This window comes from Pongo abelii, chromosome 8 (genome assembly GCF_028885655.2).
Source record: "Pongo abelii isolate AG06213 chromosome 8, NHGRI_mPonAbe1-v2.0_pri, whole genome shotgun sequence".
NCBI classification, from domain to species: domain Eukaryota; kingdom Metazoa; phylum Chordata; class Mammalia; order Primates; family Hominidae; genus Pongo; species Pongo abelii.
Window position 1 is genome coordinate 97,759,485 of NC_071993.2, and position 22,148 is coordinate 97,781,632.

The window sequence follows — 22,148 nt, forward strand, 5'->3', positions numbered from 1 at the left end:
ATATTCTCGTAGAGACAAAAATGTATAAAAATATATACAATGTGATACTTCTTGATACTAAAAAAAAAGTGCTATAAAAGGAAGCATATGGTAAAAACCTGGAGGGAGAGTGCTATGTGAGATAAGGCAATGAGAGAGGCCCCCGTGAGAGGGGACACCTAACCTGAGCCTGAAGGATGAGCATAGTTGGCTTGCAGAGCTGGTCAGGCATGTTCTAAGTGGGAGGAACAGCATGTGCAAAGGTCCTGTTGGAAATAAGCTTGGCATGTTTGAGTGGCAGAAAGAGGATCTGTGGGGCTGGAGCATGATGACCAAGGGGAAGAGTGGAAGAAAATGAGGTCCAGAAATGGGCAAGGCCATATTTATGAGGCCCTGAGGGAGCTGCACATTATTTTCAGCATGATTCAAAGCCATCTGAGGTTTTAAGCAGGAGAATGACAAGAGCTGAGTTTTGCTTTAGAAATATCTTTCTGGGTGCTGTGAGGTAGGGGCAGTGGATGATAGGGAAGTAAAAATAAGCTAGCAAGTTGCAAGATAGCTATAGACTACTGCTGTCATCCACGAGGGAAGTGACTGCAGCTTAGAACAGGGAAGAACACTGAGGCTGATAAGAAGAACTCAATTTAGGAAAGCATTTGGAGAAAAAGCCAATAAGAATTGCTGATGGGTTGCATATGCAGTGTGAAGAAAGAAAATAAACTACCTGTAGAATAAATTCTAGAGGTGGAATTGCTTAACCATGTCTATGACATATTTCAAAATAAAAAAAAAAACATAAACTGAAGTACTGGGCAGATATTTTGGACAAGGCACTAAGTGATCAAGAACTCCAGTCTGAAAATCTACCTGGATAAGCAGCGATATGGACCCTACTCATGGGCCATTTTTCCATATCACCATACATGCCCCAGGCAGTGAAAACTGCCAAATAAACCTTCTTAAAATGAGGTCCATTTTCAAGGAACAACTCTTATTGAGACAGTTCTGATCAGTCCAAAGTGTGCACTATCTAGTCTTAAGTACGTTTTATTTCAATAATGCCAATAGGGAGTTGTGAAGCTAAAATTAATGTTTTAAAACTATCCATAATTTTTTAAATGAATTTTTTATTAACCTTGCAAGAGACGTGATCTAAATTTTTATCCTTTTCTTGCTATAGAACATATTATAAAATTGTTGTTACACAAAAAGGCAATGAAAGAGCAAGCAGCCAAAGTGTAGGGAAAAAGTATTATAGACAGTTGTCAGGCAGGTAATTAATAAAATTTAATGTTATCTTGCTTGACTTTGTGATTATTGTGGTATTTTTCAGTAATTAAAAATTTGTAATTCATTGTAGTTTCCTTTTCTCAGACTAAACAAATACTTTTATACTAAATATATATTTAAATTTTGTATTTTTTATGTGAAAGAGGGCTCCCCAAATTGTTTAAGCTTCAGGACCATAAAACCTGGACCTGCTCCTGGCAAGCGTCATCACTTAATAACATAGGAAAGACTTGACATGGAGCAAATGATTGTTGTTGTTTGGGGAGATGTAATGTAGGGGGCAATTAATAGGGCTTTTTTGGCTAGGTTAAGCTAGAAATGTCCATTTACCATCTTAATGCATGTAGGCAGTTGGATAAATGGGTCTGGATCTCAAGAGTTCTGGGTTGGACATATAAGATTGGGTATAATTAGTGCATAGTTAGTATCTTTAAGAGACTGTGAATATTCCTAAGGTAAGGGTTTATAGAGAAGGAAAAGAAAAGAAGAGGATTCCTGACAAAGCTCTGAGGTCTCCAACATTTAGAAATTTAGTATAAAAGCAGAATCAGCAAAGAGGGCCAAGCAGCAGCAGGCAATGCCATAGGAGGGAAACTAGGCAGGTGGTGGCCCAGAAACCTAGAGAAAGGATTGCATGGAAGAAGAGGAGTCAGTCAGGCCAAGCCCAGCTGAGAGGTTGTCTTAGTTCATTTAATGTTGCTATAACAGAATACCCGAATCTGGATAATTTATAGAGAAAGAAGTTTATTTAGCTCATGATTCTGGTGGCTGGAAAGTCCAAGATTGGGCAGCTGTATCTGGTGAGGGGCTTATGCTTCTATAACTCATGGCAGAATGCAGAGCAGAAGAAAGCACATGCAAACAAAGAGGCCATGCAGGAGGAGTAATCTCACTTTATAACAACCTGCTATTGCAGGAACTAATCCATTCCTAAGAGAGTGAGAACCTACTCACAACATTAATCTATTCATGAGGGATTTGCTCCCATGAGACAAACACCTCCCACTAGGCCCCATCTCCCAGTACAACTGAATTGGCAATTAAATTTCAACATAAGTTTTAGTGAGGACAAACCACATCCAAACCATAGCAGAGGTCAAGAAAGACAAAGGTGGGGTTGGTCAAGAGCCTCAGCCATTGGTGACTCTGACATGTGCCATTTTCTTAGAGTGGTGGATGAACAACTCTGGAGAGAATTTAGGATAGTCTGGGAGGTAAGGAAGCAACGGGCCGGGTGCAGTGGCTCCCACCTGTAATCCCAGCACTTTGGGAAGCTGAGGTGGGCAGATCACCTGAGGTCAGGAGTTCGAGACCACCCTGACCAACATGGTGAAACTCCGCCTCTTCTAAAAATACAAAATTAGCCAGCATGGTGGTGCATGCCTGTAATCCCAGCTATTCAGGAGGCTGAGGCAGGAGAATCGCTTGAACCTGGGAGGCAGAGGTTGCAGTGAGCCGAGGTCACGCCATTGCACTCCAGCCTGGGTAACAGTGTAAGACTCTGTCTCAAAAAAAAAAAAAAAAAAAAGAAGACGAAAAGGAAAAGAAAAAGAAAAAGGAAGCAATGACAGTGGATATATTCATCCTACTTGAAAGTATGGCTGCAAAGAGGAACAGAAAAGGGTGGTAGGAGCTGGAGGAGGTGTGGGTCCAAGGGGTGAATTTGGTTTTGGTTTTTTAATGAATAATATTAAGCATATATATTTGCAAATGGAAATGAGCCACTAGCAAGGAAAAACTGATATTGCAGGAAAGAATGGGGATAATTGCAGAATGATCTAGAGTTTGAATGGAAGCCTTTGCCTGATCTATTTTCTCTATACAACATGGAGAGAATTTGGAATCACAGAATGACTATTCTGACTATCGGGGATGGGGCACAGGAGAAGGAGTAATAAAGATTTGAGGTGAGAAAAGAAATGTGAGGTATTCTTGAAGGGAAACATGACTTTGCTATTTCTATACTTTATTACAAAATTATAAACTCTGTAGGGGAGGCCCTGTGTGTTATACATTTATGGAAACCCCATAGAGTCAGCATAGCATCTTGAATACTATAGGCCTTCAATGTGCTCCTGTTGAGTAGGTGGATGGGTTGGATGAATGAGAAGTGCCTTGTAGGAATCCAAAGGAATAAATTAAAAGACTTCATCAAATGGGGGAAATTTCGAGTGATGAGGAGGATTCCAGATAGGAGGGTGGCATGAGTAAAGATGCAAGTGTAGCTTCTCCTGGGAGGACTGTGCCTGGATCTGAGGAGAGATATGTGTGTTTGAGATGATGGGCGATGCATTCATATGTGTTGGTGGGATAAGCCCAAATAGGTTATGCCTTGCAAGTAATGTTAAAGACTTTGGATTAGCATGTGATTAGCATGTAATGTGGTATCCAGGCTGAGACTTTTTGAAACTTAGTTAATACAACCTGGACAAACAGAACATTTAAAGCCACAAGTAGTTTTCAGTCATTCAAAATATAGAAATTTAAACTAGAAAGATAAAGACTTCTGTTTTTTGGGATATCATCTCAAGAAGTCTATAGTACAAAAATGTAAAATAAATACTACTTTCTAAAATGCAGCTACTGTTACCCCAAGAGGCTGGAGATTAGCCTAGAAAGTACCATTATTAGACCAATGTGTTATCATGCAATTGCCTGGTAGGGAGTGGGGCACAGAGGAACATGTAAAACCCCAATAGATGGAGGGTGTTGTTTCTCTTGAAAGGAGTAAACATCACCACTGTCAATTGCCCTGGGAAGAAGTAGGTCCTATGACAGGAAGTAAGGATTGAGAAGGTAGACCACAGACTAGAGAGGAGGAGAAACTCATCTCTTTCTGTGGGCCTCTGGTGATGAGCCTGACCAGGCTTTGAGTACTTTCAGTGGTGGGCATGAGCGTGTACTTCGTAAGCAGGTCAACATTTAGGCAGAAGGCAGTGGGTTGGCCTGCAGATTCAGAGAAATCACATCTAAGTTCTCTAAGTTCTCTTCTTCTCTTCTTGTGCTTCCCCAACCCTCGAGTCAATTTCAATTCACTTTCAACCTGGCCTAAGCAAGGTGGTAGGGAGAGAAGAACATGCCTGGGACATGTTTGGGCCCTGGTGGTGAAGGGCAGAGTAGAGCCCTTTCCTGAGGCCTGAATGGTAAACACATCATACATGTCACCATGCGCCACAGGGCAGTGATCTCTTGGGACCACAGGCAGTAGTGGCAAGGGAATGAAATATCATTATTAAACATAAGAGTCTGTCATAGGGGATTTTCTGAAATAACTGAGGGAAACTCTACAAGAGCAGGTGGTGGCCAAAGTCACAGTTTAGCAATTTAATGAAAAAAATCTTAGTGTTTAAGCAGGTGATGATAAGTCATTCCTCTATCCCTCCTCTCTGAATTTGGAACCTTTAGAGATTTAAATACAGGAGACTAAAGATGAAAACATCAACTTTATTACTAGTAGCACTGGCTTGGAAATTGTCATATACACACAGTAAACAACCAGACAGCAGACACACTTGCTCTGTTGGGGCAATATTCCTGGGGGAGACCACAAAGACAAGAATAGCAGCAGGTGTGTGGGTCCCCAGTGCCCACTGCCTTCTAAAGAAGAACAAAGTGATTGGTGGAATCAGACATCAACTTTCAGGAAAGGGACTCTGCCCCTTGGGCTGAGAAATTTTAGAGCTGCATTAATAAAGAAATGCCAAGCCCTCCTCTGGAGTAAGTAGAGGTCACAGTACAATATAAGGATAATATAAGGTTCTGGCATGGCAGCTCAGGGATTGTGGCTGGGGGAACATGAGCTTCTCCCACTGCATAACCAGAAAGCTAGGTCTATGCCTGGCCATTGCTGCTGTGTACTGTGGCAACTTCGCAGTGTGAAAGAAAAATATCTTGGGCTCCCTAAATCACTAAGCTAAAGGGAAAAGTCAAGCTGGAAACTGCTTAGGGCAAACCTGCCTCCCATTCTATTCAAAGTTATCCCTCTGCTCACAGAGATAAATGCATATCTGATTGCCTCCTTTGGAGAGGCTAATCAGAAACTCAAAAGAATGCAACCATTTGTCTCATATCTACCTATGACCGGGAAACCCCCTCCCTATTTTGAGTTGTCCCACCTTTCCAGACCAAACCAATGTTCATCTTACATATGTTGATTGATGTCTCATGTCTCTCTAAAATGCATAAAACCAAACTGTGCTCTGACAACTTTGGGCACATATCAGGACCTCCTGAGGCTGTCACAGGCACGTGTGCTCAACCTTGCTTGGTAAAATAAACTTTCTAAATTAACTGAGACCTGTCTCAAATTTTCTGAGTTCCCATTAGCATGACCTGCTCCCCAAGCATTCATGATTGGGAAGCCACCGCCTTTCTCCTGGCCTGCTCAGGAGGCTGGGTCCAACCCTTGGGATTCACTGGGATTGGCTGCTTTCCACCCACCGCTATAATTCATTTCCATGGAGCTTTGCATCCAGCTCCTTTTCTAGAAGGCTGATGAGTGAGAATCAGTCTTGGACACATTACGGCTTACCTTTCTGAGCCACCCCAAATGAGCTTCTCACACCTTCCTCCCAAATTGCCCTCACCTTCTCGGATCTGCAGGCCTTCCAGTGCAGAGGGAAGATCTGCCTAAGTAAGTTTACTGGTTAGAGGAGCAGAAAATATGTGTGTCCTGAAGCAAGATTCTGTGAAAGAGAAAACCCAGAAAAGGCTGAACCTCAGTCCTTCTTCCAAATCATCAGCTTAGTCATTCACCTACCCTTGGAGAGGGGAGCAAAGGATAGAGAAGCTGTCAGAAATATTCTAGTTTTTCCTCCTGGGGAGGGAAGCGCAAGTTTCTTGTCCTCTATGGAAATGTGCAGCAGCTTTGGATCAAAAATAAACTGGACATGGATGGATGGTGGTGATGGCTTCACAACAGTGTGAATGTAGTAAATGCCACCAAACTGTACACTAAAAACTGGTTAAAATAGTAAATTTTATGATATTTACTACAATCACTCAATCACTGTAAAAAAGGAACTGGATCTAATCATGTTTTTGATTTTATTTTTGCTTTGTTTTGAATAGTTAATATATTCATATGATTTTAAATGTAAAAAACACAAATGGCCCCTTCATAATCTTTTCCTAGCTAATACAGTTTCTTCTTCAGAGGCAAACAATAAAAACAGCATTTTCATATTCTTCCAGAGATATTTTACGCATTCTCTAGCAAATACGTGTTTTAAAAATTTTTGACACAAATGGTATTATATGTTACACACTGTTCTGCAATTTGCATTTTAACTTAATGAAATTTCTTCGGGAATGCTCCATATCAGTGTGTCAGAGTTCCAGCAATCATAGAGCTATATGTTTTCCTAGAGCACAGATTTCCGTAGTTGGTTTAACCAGTCCCCCTTATGTGCAGATATAGATGTTTCTACTCTTTTGTTGTTCCAAACAGTGAATATCCTCTTATGTGTGTCATTTGTCACATTTATCTACTCATAAGATAAATTCATAGACATGGAATTGTCCAATCTTGGTTTTAATAGTTTTCATTATAGGCAAACTTGACTTTAATGCTGTTGAGTAGACATTTGGAATGCAGTACTAACTGACCAAGACCTCTAATCTAACAAGCTATCCAGAAAACTGATGATGTCTTTCCTACTCACAGATCATTGTTCCACAGTTTCATATGTGCACTAAGGTGGGAAAACTGTCAAACAGACCCCAAGAAAATAATGTCCATTTTCAAAAAGCAACTCTTTCTGGCAGATGTCTGATTAGCCCATAACACATAACCATCTGATTATAAGTGAGCTTTCTTAAAATAATTTTAAATATTTTTCCCACTGTAATTTTTCCATGTTTCTATGTATGCTATACGTTTTTGTTTTGTAACAATTAAAGAGCCCTGACAGGTTAGCCAGAGAAAGTAATATTTATTATCTGTATATTAAGGTGAGAAAACAAGGAACATAGGCCAAGGGAAGTTGCCACCTGTCCAAAGTCACCCAGCAAGTTTGTGGGAGAGCCTGAACTAAAATGCAGGTCACAACCTAATTCCATGCTCTGTTCACTAATCCATATTTGTCCTTTTTGCCAGTTCTCAAAAGTAAGTGAGCTGTTCCTGAACCTATTGGGTCTAGGAGAGGTCTCAGTTTATGGGCAGCTGACGATGTCTCACTATGAAGAACTTGTCCTGATGGTGTGCAGCTGTTGAAGATGTATAGCAGGGATCTTCCATGGGAGGTCCAAGAAGGCTGATCTCTTCCAGGCTTACCTATAGGTTTATGTGGCTCACATGCCAAGATAGGAACAGGTAAGTCTGAGCTTGGAGAATGTTTGATACTGCTAAGCAGAGAAGAACCAGGGGTGAGTGAATTTTGTGCAATGGGGAAGAATTTTTCACATTGTGTGTACCAAAATGCTATGAATTATTAATATAGTCATGCTTTGCATAATGATGTTTCAGCCAACAATAGATCACATATACTATGGTGGTCTCATAAGATTATACTGGAGCTGAAAAATTCCTCTTGTCTAGTGAAGTAGCCATCATAACGTAGTACACAATGCATTATTCATGTGTTTGTGGTGATGCTGGTGTAAACAAACCTACTGCACTGCCAGTCATATGAAAGTGTAGCACATACAATTATGTACAGTACCTAATACTGGATGATGATAATAAATGACTATGTAACTTATTTATGTATTTACTATGCTGTCCTTTTTATTGCAATTTTAGACTGTGCTCCTTCTACTTATAAAGGAATAAAATTAACTGTAAAGCATCCTTGGGCAGGTCCTTCAGGAGGTATTCTGGAAGAGGGCATTGTTATCATAGGAGATGACAGCTCCATCCTGTTACTGCCCCAAAGACCTTCCAGTGGGACAAGATGTGGAGGTAGAAGACAGTGATATTGATGATCCTGACTCTGGTAGGCCTAGGCTAATGGGTGTGTGTCTTAGTTTTTAAAAAAGTTTAAAAAGTAAAAGACAATTTGAAAAATTTTATTAGGATAAAGCTTAGAAAATAAAGCTATAAAGAAAGAAAATATTTTTGTACAGCCATAGAGTGTTTGTGTTTTAAGCTTAGTGTTATTACAAAAGGATCAAAACTTTCAAAAAATTTAAAAGTTTATAAAGTAAAAAGTTATAGTTGGCTGAGTGCGGTGGCTCACACCTGTAATCCCAGCACTTTGGGAGGCTGAGGCAGGTGGATCATGAGGTCAGGAGTTCGAGACCAGTCTGGCCTGGCTCACACCTGTAATCCCAGCACTTTGGGAGGCTGAGGCAGGTGGATCGTGAGGTCAGGAGTTCGAGACCAGTCTGGCCAACACGGTGAAACCCCATCTCTACTAAAAATACAAAAATTAGCCGGGTGTGGTGGCTGATGTGTGCAATCCCCACTACTCAGGAGACTGAGGCAGGAGAATTGCTTGAACCCGGGAGGCGGAGGTTGCAGTGAGCTGAGATGGTGCCACTGCACTCCAGCCTGGGTGACAGACCAAGACTCTGTCTCAAAAAAAAAAAAAAGTTATAGTTTAATTTTTAAGGTTAATTTATTATTGAAGAAAAACTTTTAATGAGTTTAGTGTAGCCTAGGTGTACAGTGTTTATAGAGTCTACCATAGTGTACAGTCATGTCCTAGGCCTTCACATTCTCTCATCACTCACTGACTCACACAGAGCAACTTCTGGTCCTGCAAACTCCATTCATGTCGAGTGTCCTATGTAGGTATATTACTTTATATTTTTTGTACTATATTTTTACTGTATTTTTTCTTTGTTTAGAAATGTTTGGATACACAAACACTAGTGTGTTACAATTGCCTACAGTATTCATTCAGTACAGTAACATGCTGTTGTAACCTAGAAGCAATAAGCTACACCATATAGCCTAGGTGTGCAGTAGGCTACACCATCTAGCTTTGTGTAAGTACATTCTTTGAAGCTTGCACAATGACAAAATTGCCTAATGACACATTTCTCAGAACATAACTCCATCATTAAGCTACATGACTTAAACCCCTCCTATGCAATGAAACTCAGGTGGCATAGAAAAAAACAGATAACTCAAGCATTGCATAAAGAGAAGCCATTTTTGGAACACCGGAAAATAAGCATTGCATTAGATCAGAGCAGCTGTGGGTACATCTATGGTCAACAAGAAATATTCTCAAAGTCTGAACTTTGAGCTATAGTAGACAGACAAACTAAGAATTCCTCGAAGTTAGTATTTCCAACCTTGATGTAAGAGTCTATTCTGAGTGTTTTAACAAACTATCTCCAGATCTCGCTAGAGTAACACAATAAAGGGTTGTTTCTCACCCATCACAGTCGGGTATGGCTGTATGAGGGAGGCGTGAGGAAGGCTCTGCTCCATGCACTCATGGAAGTGGCCTTGATCACCAGCCTAGCACTTCACTGGCAGGGCTCAGTCAATGACATCTAGTGGCTGGGAAGCTCGGAAATGAGCTTTCCTTTGTGCTCAGAAGTAGGACTTGGGTGAACACATAGCAGTATCTCTGCTCCATCCACATAAACTGGCTCAGAACTTAAATGGAAAGAGACGCTGAAGAGGGCACCAAATATATGAGAACTGGAACAGGGAAAGGAACAAAGATCTGAACAGGATCAGATAGAGATATTTGCCTACAGACAAGTCCTTGGTTAAAAGACCGTGGAAATTGATTCCAGAACTCTACTCTATATTATTTATGGCTCGTGGGACATAGAAATGTCTTCTGGTTACCTGTGTAATAAACTGTACATACTTCTCATTTCAGAGTTGGAGTCAATCACTCTCTGTTGGCCTTTTTTGCTGTCTTTACAAAGTCATGGGTTAAAGAACCCTACCGGGTACTTCTAACATGAGGTGTCTGGACTGGGAGAGTCTTATTGGCAATTGAGGTCAAGATTCTTCGTCCAGAGGCACAGAGCAGAAAGGTTCTTGGTCCACAGACATCTTAAAACAAGGCCACCCTGGCCAGGTTTATTCCTGTCTGGCGGCCTACACATTTCTTATATCCTGGAAAAACTAGTGAGCAAGCAAGTGTCGACCTCAGAGTCCCTGATGGGGCTATTTTGAAATCACACACCATGAAAACTCTCAGGGAAGTTAAAAAACAAACAATCATAACCAAGGCAGTTGAGCTGTTTTGAAAAGAGATGGAGCTTCATTACTTCAAACCCAAATTTCTGCAAGCCTGGCAAACACCTTACATCAAAATAAACGTCCATCTGCTAGCTGAAATGTTTAAAAACACAGGTGAGCTCTATTCTCTGAAATACACGCCTTCTCTAACCTGAGGAATGTAAATACCTATGAAGGTGGGTCCATGAAGAGGAGGTTGATGAGGATGGGCCTATGTAAGAGTGTGTGTCGAGGTTGTTACTTGTATTTGTGTTACCCTGTGGATGTGGATGTGTGTGTTTGTGTGTGTGAGAGAGAGATTCCGAGCAGGAAGAGGAAGGCAACTCACATGGATCCATGTTTTTCATAACATTGTGTGAAACTCCAGTTAATTGACTGTAAAGAAATAGGAACCCACAAGTAACTGACATTAGTACTGCTGAAAGGCTCCCAGAAGACCTAACTCTTGCTGGCTCCATAATCACAAGCACCTGCAAAGCTCTGCCTTGGTGAGGAGAGGGCAGAGCACACCTGCTAACCGACATCTGCCTGGAGGAAGGAAAGACAGAGCTTCAACCCTGAACACAGAGTGCCGGTCTCTCTTATCTGCGTGACTGTCATGCTCAGTTGCATTGTGCGTGGGTCTGCCTGTCAGCCTGCACTGAATTTTGCAGCACTGTTCCAGGATTTACTATCTGCACTCTGTTCCCAAAGACCTGTTGCCCCTACCTGTGTGCTCCCAGAGGAATCTGGTTTCTATAACAACAGACCCCATCACCAGCGTGGTGCACAAGGCCACCTGCCAATCCATGCTGATTAAGCCCAGCCCTCAGCCTGTCCCCTCCAGACCTGTCACACCAATTCCCATTCAGGCACCAGCACTGATCATCAGTATTTCCCAAGAGTGGAAAGGGGAAAATAGAGACTCAGTAAATATATGTAAATAAAAGCAGAGGTTTCGTAAGCCATTCTAATCTTGATATAGTTTGCATTTCCTTCGCTGTTGCTTTATAAAAGCCCTTTTAAGCTTGCAGCAAGAAGAATAGGAAGTCAGCTGTCAATTGGCTTACTATGATGTTTTCTCAGTCATATTTTGAAAGAGAAGTTGAATTCAATATTTTCTAAAAATCTGCAAACAGCAGCATGCTGCTTTTATGGAGATGACACCTTTTGTGGATTTTTCTCTTTCATGGGTAGGATTTTTCTGAGAGACCACATTGGGAGAAGAGGATAGGTGAGGAGTTGCTCTGTGAGCTTGCTGCAGTCTGGAAGGAATAAAGTTGCAGAAATAGGAAATTAGAAGCAGAAATAGGATATAGGAAAGTCTTAAGGACTACGATTTTTATATTGCAACTAGATTCACATTTGCAGCCATCCTTTTAACAAGACAAGCCACTCGACTAACGCATGCTCTGAAGGAGCGAACAGAACTGACCAAACTAATGCAGAAGCAGGGACTCAGTGGCTGCAGGTTGCATGAAAAATTGCCCCTTGCAGTTGCAGGTCCCCATTGTGAGCACCAGTCCTCTAGGAGAATGCTGGGCTACTTCTTTCTTTACCAATTGTTGCTAAGAGCAGGTGACCTCACACACTGTTTTAGCAACTCTTACTGCTGGGAATTATTCTCTTGGGAAGTTCAGAAGCTGGCAAAATAAATCTTTGTATTCACTCTGCTTATATTCTGACAACACTGGCTAAAATCCTCTACTTTGAAAAGGAAATATTCTTCCCAGTCAAATGCAACCAATGGAATAGATTCTCTGTGTGTGGCTTTGAAGGTGTTAAAATAATGATAATAGTTGCTTTCATTTTGATAAGCTTTACAGGCTCCACAGTTCTCTCACGAGTTCCATTTCATTTGATATTTGCAGTTACCATGTGAGGTAAGCAGAGCTGACCTTGACTGGCATCTCTATCAGAAGCTCCCTGGGATTAAATGGCTTGCCAATGTCACAAGGTGAGAAGTTGACACGAATTGCAATGCAAATATTCTGGCAAATAAGTTAGCAGACTTTCTAGTCTACCATTCTGCTCAACTTAAAAAAGAATTCTGTGGATTTTTAAAACTGTAATGGCCACTCATGCACAAGCCCCTGGAATATTCACAGGCTGATGAAAGCAATCTATTTTGGTGATTCAGGGAATATTGAGCTGCTGGTTTTGAGCAAAAGCAGCTGATGCAAATAAGCATGATATATTCATATATTCATCCGTTTGAAAGAAATCTGATGGCAGGAATTTTCTCCCAACAAAGCAGATTCTAGGATGTGCAAGCATCTGTACAAACGCATGTCATTCTCTGCAACCTCCATGCTTATAGGGGGACAACAGACTCCTTGAGCATTCAGACTAGACAGAATCTTAGAGGTAATTTTATTCAACTTCACGCTACAGGGGAGGAAAGCAGGTTCAGAGAGCAGCATTTGCCCCAGGTCACACAGTTTATAGTTGTCAGAAGTAGGACAAGACCCCAGACCTTCAGATATCACACTCAGTTCAGAGTGATTCTTCTGAGTTCCTGGGAGGTTCCAAGTTATTACAGTACCACTAAATTATATTCAATGCAGTATTTAAGCAGATGAGGCCTTTTAGCAGGATTTAGAGCAACAAAGGCTGAAATCAAAGGCCTCTGATTAGCTTAAAGTTGTTCTGACAGTGGATCTCTCCGGAGTATGGGCTCACTGGAAATCAGTGTCCTACAGCCTCAGCATTGGAGTGTGAAGCTGGAGTTGGCTGATGCTTGGTGTGGTGTGATGGCTGGGATAGGATTTGGCTCTGTGATCCTGTGCTTTCTACACGGCTTAGTTGATCAGCCAGGGCACAGTGTGAGTCCCAGAAAACCTGGCCAAAACAATCCTAACCCATGTAGCAAGGGGCTACGGTATTTATTCAGGGGCTTTCTCAGGAGGCTTTCCAAATAGTGCCATTGGAAGGTCTATTTTCAAACCTCAGTCTAAGACCAAACCACTTAGAGTTATGTCAGCAGCTTTGCCCTAGGTGTCCCTGAGCTGTTGTCAGCAGGTTTCTAAAAGAATCACACTAGCTTGGGACTCACACTGTGCCTCTGAAGGAAAGTCCTGAGAGGAGGGTCAATAAGAAACTTTCCCTTACATCTCTGCATCAGGAAATTTATCAGACAAAATAGGGTTGAGGGATGCTTCTACGGTGTAGCAGATACTGTGTGGTGTGCTGTCCTGACCCATCTCGGGACAAAAGCACATACCCTCCCAGATGCTGGGAATGTAGCCTGCTGATGGCCCATAGCTGAGTTTCACCCCAGGGATTGTCCTTGGTCAAAGGTTGCTGCCTCATGCAAGATTACAATGCCTTCCCTGGGAATAGCCTGCATCTGACCACAAGTCAATGTAGGGGTACAAAAGTTTGGCCCCTTTGCTCAATTTGGGCCATCTTTGAAGGACTACCCCAGCTCCACAGCTCCCTGGGGGTTGGGCTGAGGCCTCTGTGCTACTGCATCGGAGTGCAACTCTCCATCAGTTCAAGCCTTCATCACCCACCCTTTTACAGATGTTGTTTCGCCACAGCACTCCCCAGTAAACACCTGCATGCAAATCTTTGTCCCAGAATCTTTTTCCCAGGGACTTTGACGTACCACAGACACACAGACATGCACACACTCAGACATATTCTCTTTTGCCTTCTTTGGTGCCAGCATCTTGTCACCCGATGGAGAATACTCCATCAACAACTCCATATCAAATGTCTGCAATGCTCTTTTCTATCCAAACAGCCAAAGACATCTGTATTCCTTTCCTATGGCTGCTGTAACAAATGACAACAAACTTGGCGGCTTCAAACAACACACATTTATGCTGTCATAGTTCTGGAGGCCAGAAGTCCAACATCATCACTTTTACTATGCCAACATCAAGGTGTCAGCAGGGCTGGGCTCCTCTGGAAGCTCTAGGGGAGAATGCAGTTTCTTGCCTTTTCCGGCTTTTAGAGCTGAATTCTTTTCATTCCTTGGCTTGTGGTCCCTTCCTCCATCTTCAAAGCCAGCAGCGTAATGTCTTGCTTCAGTGGTTATGCTACCTTCTCCTTCTGTGTCAAATCTCTCTCGGCCTCTGCTTTGTAAGGACATTTATGATTGCATTTAAGACCCACCTGGATAATGCAGGCTAACCTCCCCACCTCAAGACCCTTATCTGATCACACCTGCAAAACCTCCTGCCATGTAAGGAAGCAATCACAGGTTCTGGGGATTAGGACCTGGAGATCCTTGTGGGCCATTATTTAGCCTCCCACAGAATCATAGAGCAAGTTCTGAGACACATACATTGTGATTTCAATCTGTAGTTTATCTTTGCCCCAAAGTGAGGTAGCCTCAGAATCTTCTTTTTGCCATCCATTTGCTATTGTCCTGGGCAAGCTGGTCTCAGCTGGGATGGCTACTTCTTGATTTAGGCCTTTATTAAGAAACACCAGTAATTGTTACATTTTTACATGCTGCTGCTAGAACCCCTCTCTCTGTCTCCCTCCCTAACCCCGCCGGGTGGCTGCCTTTCTACCCCTCTACTCACCAAATTGTATCTGCACTCACTGAGCGACCCTGAATAACACTGTGGCCACACTATGGCATTGGGTGGGGGGCGGGGGGTAGGTGGAAGAGGGGAATAGAATACTATTTTAAGCCTAATCAGCAGATTCCTGTGTCACTTCCTTAAAGCATTCTCTGTCAGTAGCAATTTGGGATGACACTGCATGACCCTTCAGAATGGAATTGGAATGGCTGATCTTCACATACTCATTGACCAGAAATAAGACCAAGAAATCTGCAATCTCATTTTTTCCCACCCCCAATTATCTATTTTTTAAAAAATTGTATTGATTGGTTGAAAAGTCTTTTTTTTTGAGAGAGAGAGAGAGAGAGAGTCTCACTCTGTCACCCAGGCTGGAGTACAGTGACATAGTCATGGCTCACTGCAGCCTCGACCTCCTGAGCTCAAGTGATCCTCCCAGTTCAGCCTCCCAAGAAGCTGAGATCACAGGCCAATGCCACCATGCCCAGCTAATTTTTTGTATTTTTTGTAGAGACACGGTCTCACATTTTTGCCTAGGCTGGTCTCGAACTCCTGGGCTCAAGTGATTCTCCCGCCTGGGCCTCCCAAAGTGCTGGGATTACAGACGTGAGCCATAATGCCCAGCCTCCTACCCCCCATTCTTTTAGCTTGTTGTTTCTACCTCCTCTCTGGACCATATGGCTTGATCTACATATTTGTCTCCCCCACTAGAATGTGAGCTCCTTTCTTCATCTTTCTGCTCCAATGTAGCAACTACCAAGGGGCCACCTGACAGAACATGGCCGCTGCAGAGGAACCCTGCTACCTGCAGTCAGTGACATGGCCTAGGTCCCAGAGGCCTCGTGGTGCCAACACACACAAGAACAGGCACCAACACCCAGTGACATTTTGACAGTCAGATGGAACCTGTGACTGCCATCTGTAGATGTGCCAGCCAAGAATGTGACCCTGGGGAAAGCCCTTCACACAGGTCTTTCCTTGGTGTATTTATATTTAGTTCCAGCGAAAAACTGCAGTTGTTTTTCTCAGTGACAGGCATCAAACGATAACCGAAAAGAATGAGAAATAATTGTTCCCTTTCTCCCCGTTAGGAGATTGTACTCTTTGAATTTGGGACCACAGCTCTCTGACAACTAGCTCTCCCGTGCCTGGCTCATGAGACATCATAAATGTTGATTGTATTAAAGACAATTTAGAGGGAAAGGACTTGAATTCTGTTTCTAAGCTATTAAAAAATATTTCTACATTTTAATTTTTAAATTAAGAAAGATTTTGTACATATGGAAAGGTGCAGAATATAAAACAGACAACCATATGCCTACCATCCAGATTAAACAACTGTTAACGTTTTCTCATATTTACTTCAGATCACTTGAAACAAAAGAAAGACAAAAAGATACAGCTAAAGCCTTGGCCCCCTTCACTCACATCCCTCCCCTCCTCCCCTCTGCAGAGCAACTTCTGCCTGAAGTTGGTGTGTGTCATTTCCATGCATGATCTTGTGCTTTCACTACATATTTGTATATCCAAAACAATATTTACTATTCTTTTGTGTGCATTCTTAATTTACTTCAATGGCATCATATTGTAAATTCTCTTGCAACTTGGCTTTTCTTACTCAACAGTACATTTTAGGGACTTATTTATGTTGTGTGGATACAGTGTAGACCTAGTTCATTCATTTTAAGTTAATTGTGAAATACCATAGTTTACTTATCCATTTCCCTATTGGGTAAAATTAGTTATTGCTTTATTGTCGTTGTTGTTTATTGCAATGAACATGCCTGTGCATGCATCTTTGTGCACGTGTTTGTTAGTGTAAATGCCCTGAAGTGAAATTGCTAATTAGTAGGAAATATACTTCTGCACCTTCCTTAGCAGAGACAAATTGTTCTCCCAAGTGGTTGTACCTATTTGAACTCATGCTAGATTAGAAATTCCTGTGTTCCTACATCCTTACCATCATTTGTGAGGCTTTCAATTTTTCTTATCCAATAAGTACAAATGACATTTTATTGTTTTAATTTACATCTCTCTAATTATTCATGAGCTTAAGCATTTTTACATGTTTACTAAGCAGTTGTGTATGTGCATGTGTGTGCATGTGACAGAGAGAAATCAGTTTTAATCCTTTGTTCTTTTCTTATAGTTGTATTTATTCTGAAGTTCTTATCTGAGTTGAAAAATGTTCTCACAAATGGTATCTTGCCTTTTAATTTTGTTTATGTCATGTTCTATTATAAATAGCTTTTTAATTTTCATGTAGTTAAATTTATATGTCTTTTCAAGGTTTGTGGGCATTTGTCCCTTAGTTAATAAATCTGTTTCTAACTCTACATTCAAGATATTCTCCCACATTGTTTTCTAAAAATTCTAAATTTTTTTTCCCTTCACATTTAAATTTTTGTCCATCTGGAATTTACTTTTGCTTATGTGATGAGTAGGGATCTAATTTTATCTTTTTCCAAGCAGAAAGTTAATTGTCAAGGATGATCCAGACTCCCGCTGTTTGAAATGTCATTTCTGGTGTTTTTTTTTTTTTAGATGGAGTTTTGCTCTTGTCACCCAGGCTGGAGTGCAGTGGCGTAATCTCGGCTCACGGCAACCTCTGCCTCCCTGGTTCAAACGATTCTCCTGCCTCAGCCTCCTGAGTATCTGGGATTATAGGCGCACGCCACCACGCTCAGCTGATGTTTTGTATTTTTAGTAGAGACGGGGTTTTGCCATGTTGGGCAGGCTGGTCTCAAACTCCTGACCTCAGGTGATCTGCCCACCTCAGCCTTCCAAAGTGCTGGGATTACAGGCGAGAGCCACCGCGCCTGGCTGAAATATCATTTCTGTTAAATACAAATTCCCATATATAAGTGGATCAGTTCCTAGACTCTACCATTCTCTTGGTTTATTTGTCCATCCCCACACCCATACCAGAATTTTAACATTATTATAGCTAAAGAGCAAGTCTTAATAGTTGGTGTGGTGTTTGCCCTTATTTTTTTTTGTTTTACCTCACATTTGTTTTGGTTTTCATTAGTCTTTCCTCTTCCAGTATTTTAGGATCAGATAGTGGATTCCTGTGAAAAATGCTATTGGAATTGATAAAGGAAGTGTATCTAAATAGGTTAATTTGGAAAAATTTTGCCATTTGTACTATAGTTATCTATGGTAAATGTGATATATCTCTCTATTTAGGCCTCCTTTTTATATTTATATCATTTAATATGGATTTATTAACTTTTTCTGTAAATATTTATACATTTTTATTACCCATATTATGAGGTATTTATAGTGCTTGCTACAACTGTAAACAGTAGCTTCTGAAAAATTATATTTTCTAATAATTTATTGTAGGTGTCCGGGGACCATCTTAAAAATCAGTTTTTAATTAGGTAACTTGTTGAATTTTCTTATTTCTTTCAATAGTTGGCTGTTACTTATTTTGAATTTTTTAAACTAGATAATTATAGCATCCAAAATTAATAATACTGTGGCTCACGCCTGTAATCCCAACACTTTGGGGGGCTGAAGCGGGCAGATCACCTGAGGTCAGGAGTTCGAGACCAGCCTGGCCAACCTGGTGAAATCCAGTCTCCACTAAAAATACAAAAATCAGCCAGGCATGGTGGCAGGCACCTGTAGTCCCAACCACTTGGGAGACTGTGGCAGGAGAATTGCTTGAACCCAGGAGGCAGAGGTTGCAGTGAGCCAAGATCACCCCACTGCACTCTAGCCTGGGCAACAGAGTGAAACTCCGTCTCAAAAAAAACCACACACACAAAACAAAAAACAAATAAAGAAACCCCCAAAAACAAAACAAAACAAAACAAAATTAATGATACTTTTATTTCTTCCTTTTGAATCTTGCTTTATTTTATTTCTTTACTTGTTACCACTTTACTGAATAGGACTTACAAAGCAATGCTAAATAAGGGCTTTTGATAGTAGGCATCCTTCCCTTATTCCTGAACTTAACTGGAATTATTTTAGAGATTCACAAAGCATAACTTTCACTGTAGATTTGTGGTAGATCACTTTATTGGGTTATTATTTTTATTTCTAACATGCTAAAATATTTTGGTTATTAATGGGTATTGAATTTTATCAAATGCATTTTCTGCACCTTTTGAAGTGATCATATTTTGTTCTTCTTTATTATGTCTGTGTAGTAAACTACCTTAATAACTTTTCTATCGTTAAACTTTTACTTCTTAAGTAATCCAGCTTTGTCATAATGTAATATTTTTAAACACTACTAGATTCAGTTTGCTAATATTTGATTTCAAAATGTCACATGTTTATAAGTGACATCAGCCCACACTTTTCCTCTTCTGTATCGTCTTTTCCAGTTTTTGTTTCCAATGTTATGTTAATATCATATAACGGGTTGAAAAACTTTCAATCTTTTTTCTGTATCAGATTGTACAAAATAGAAATCAAATTTTTCTTGAAACTTGGGGAAAACTTACCTGCAAAAATATCTGAGGTAACAGCCATTTTTTTGTGACTAAATTTTTAATTATTGATTAAATATTTAAGGCCATAGGTTTATTCAGCTTTTTTATTTTTTAGTTACATTTTCTAGAAATGTTTTTATTTTATCTAAAAGTTAAATATTAGTGGCATAAAGTCATATATATCAGTCTCATGTTTTTGTAAATGTGTGTTACATCTGTTGTTACATATTTTTCTTTCCCAGTATGGTTCGTTTGTACCATTTTTCTTTTTCTTCTAATCTTAGACCTTTGTTGGCCATCTCAGTTGCTTAATTGTTTTCTGTTTCACTAATTTTTGCCCATATCTGTGTCTTCTTTCCTTTGTATTTTCTTAATTAACAGTTTTTTTTCAGACTTCTTGGATTGATTACATGTGTTCATTAGTTATCAACCTTTCTTCTTTTCAGGTGTGTGTATGTGTGTATGTATATCTATAATTTTCTCTCTAAATAAAGTATTGCTTTAGCGACATCTCCAAAATTTCTATGTTCTGTTTTCCCCTTGTCATTCAGGTCTATTTTAAAATCTCCATTATGATTTCTACTTTGACTCATTAATTATATAGAAATGTTTCAAAATTTCCAAACATATGGTTCCTTTTTTTGGTTTCATTTTTGTAATTTATTTTCAGTTTAATAGCATGTGAAAAGGGAATGCGGTCTGTAGGATTGATTCATTTTTTATTTTTAGATACTTTTTTGTGGCCAAGTATGTGGTCATCCAAAAATAAGTTCAATGTGTATTCTCTAATTGTTAAGTACAGAAATGTTATGCTCGAGTTATTAAAAATGTTATTTCAAATTTTGGTATGTTTACTAATTATTTTGTTTGCTTGAGCTATTTAGTATTGAGCATTGTATTAAAATATCTTACTGTGGCTGTGGATTGCTTGACTTTTTTGTGATTCTGGTCATTTGTGGTTCATATATTTTGAGAGTACATTCTTAAAAGTCTACAATCTTGGACGTTTTAGATTTTCATGTGGAGCAGTGCCTTGCCTACCTGTATGATTATACCTCCATTGTCTTTAACTCTTCTTCCTCTTGGAACTAAGTCAGGTCCAGGGGGACCTTGATGCCATTGCTTATGCCCCATTCCCGCTGCTCTTGGATTGAGGGTTTTTGTTTTGTTTTGTTTGTTTTGTTTTGTTTTCTTTTGTTTTTGAGACAGAGTCTCACTCTGTGGCCGAGGCTGGAGTACAGTGGCACAATCATGGCTTACTGCAGCCTCACACTCCTTGGCTCAAGCGATCCTTCTGCCTCAGCCTCCCAAAGTGCTGGGATTACAGGCATGAACCACCACACCTGACTAGATGAAGTTTCATAGCCCACTTTTGAGAAGCTGGTTTTGCTAACTTTGCTCCAGGATACCCTTTATGCTGCCACCCATGCACTGCCTTGCTCCATGTCCACTGCTGTAAGGGAGCGTTTCCACTTATCTTGTGATTAAACTTTTAGCCATCTCCAAGCTTTGTTAAAATTAGAGATTGAATTTTACTTTTCATTCTTCTTGGTGCTTTTAGATGCTTTCCATGAAACACTGATTTTTGCTGGCATCTTCACACTGGAATTTTGACATGAAGCCTAGAGTTAATCAATATCTTTGCCCTCCTGCTGGACGTTACCATAGTACCTATTCATTCTGGTCACTCCTTCTTGAATCACATGCTCTCTTTGTCTAGCATGTTAGTTATACCTCGTTTTTATAACCCCAAACTAGTCACCATTATATTGTTTTGGGATCAACGCCTGTTTAGATTTGCCTTTATATTTAATATTTACCAGTCTCTGCTCCTCTTTGCTTCTCACTTCCTGTGCCTTCTCCCAGAGAAACAGAGCTTTTGGAATTCTTTCAGCAGGGGACTGTGAGTAGTAATTTATTTAAATCTGTGCTTGCTTGCCTGATGATGTCCTTATTTTGCTCTCAGTCTTGAATTTTAGTTTAGCTGAGAATAGAATTCTAGGGTGTCAGTTATTTTTCCTCAGCCCTTTGAAGTTGTCTCATTACTTGTTTCTATTGTTGCTATGAAGAAATCAGCTGGCAGTTTAATTTACAGTTTTACAAACTTTGTTTGATTTTACATTCGTATAAGTAAAACCAACTTTGTGTTCATCCTCTAGAATAAGTAAATATTTTACACATAAATTTATCTATGTATTAATGTACAAATATGTACATAATACAACATATGTAAAATAAAAACATAAATGACTACATATATGAAAAAGTTTTAAAATCAAAATAAAAAGCATTTGCTAAATTGTTATTAGTTATAATTAATAATATTTTAAAGAGTTAAATGTAGATATTCATGCTTCACTGATTTTAAAATATCTTGATTTAACATTTAATTTGACACTGCTTTAACATACAGCAATAGGAAGATCTGGGTTTATGTTTGGCTTATTTTGATGCTGGTTTCAGTGGCAATAATTGCTAATAACAAAAAGTTTAATTACCTCACAAAGGCATGTGAATACAAATAAGAAAAGCAATAGCTGCACTTACTAAATCATGATGTTTATTTTTTAAAATCCCATTTACTAACTGTACCAAAGTTTTTGTTTAAAGTCAGCTATTATATTTCTGTTTCCCTTTATGTCAATCAATTCTTGCGACAATTTGGAATTTGTTGCATTTTTACATATTTAAAAAATGCGTTCAACCCACTAAAACTCTCATTTAGAAGCAATACAGACAGATTAGAAAATTCTGTTT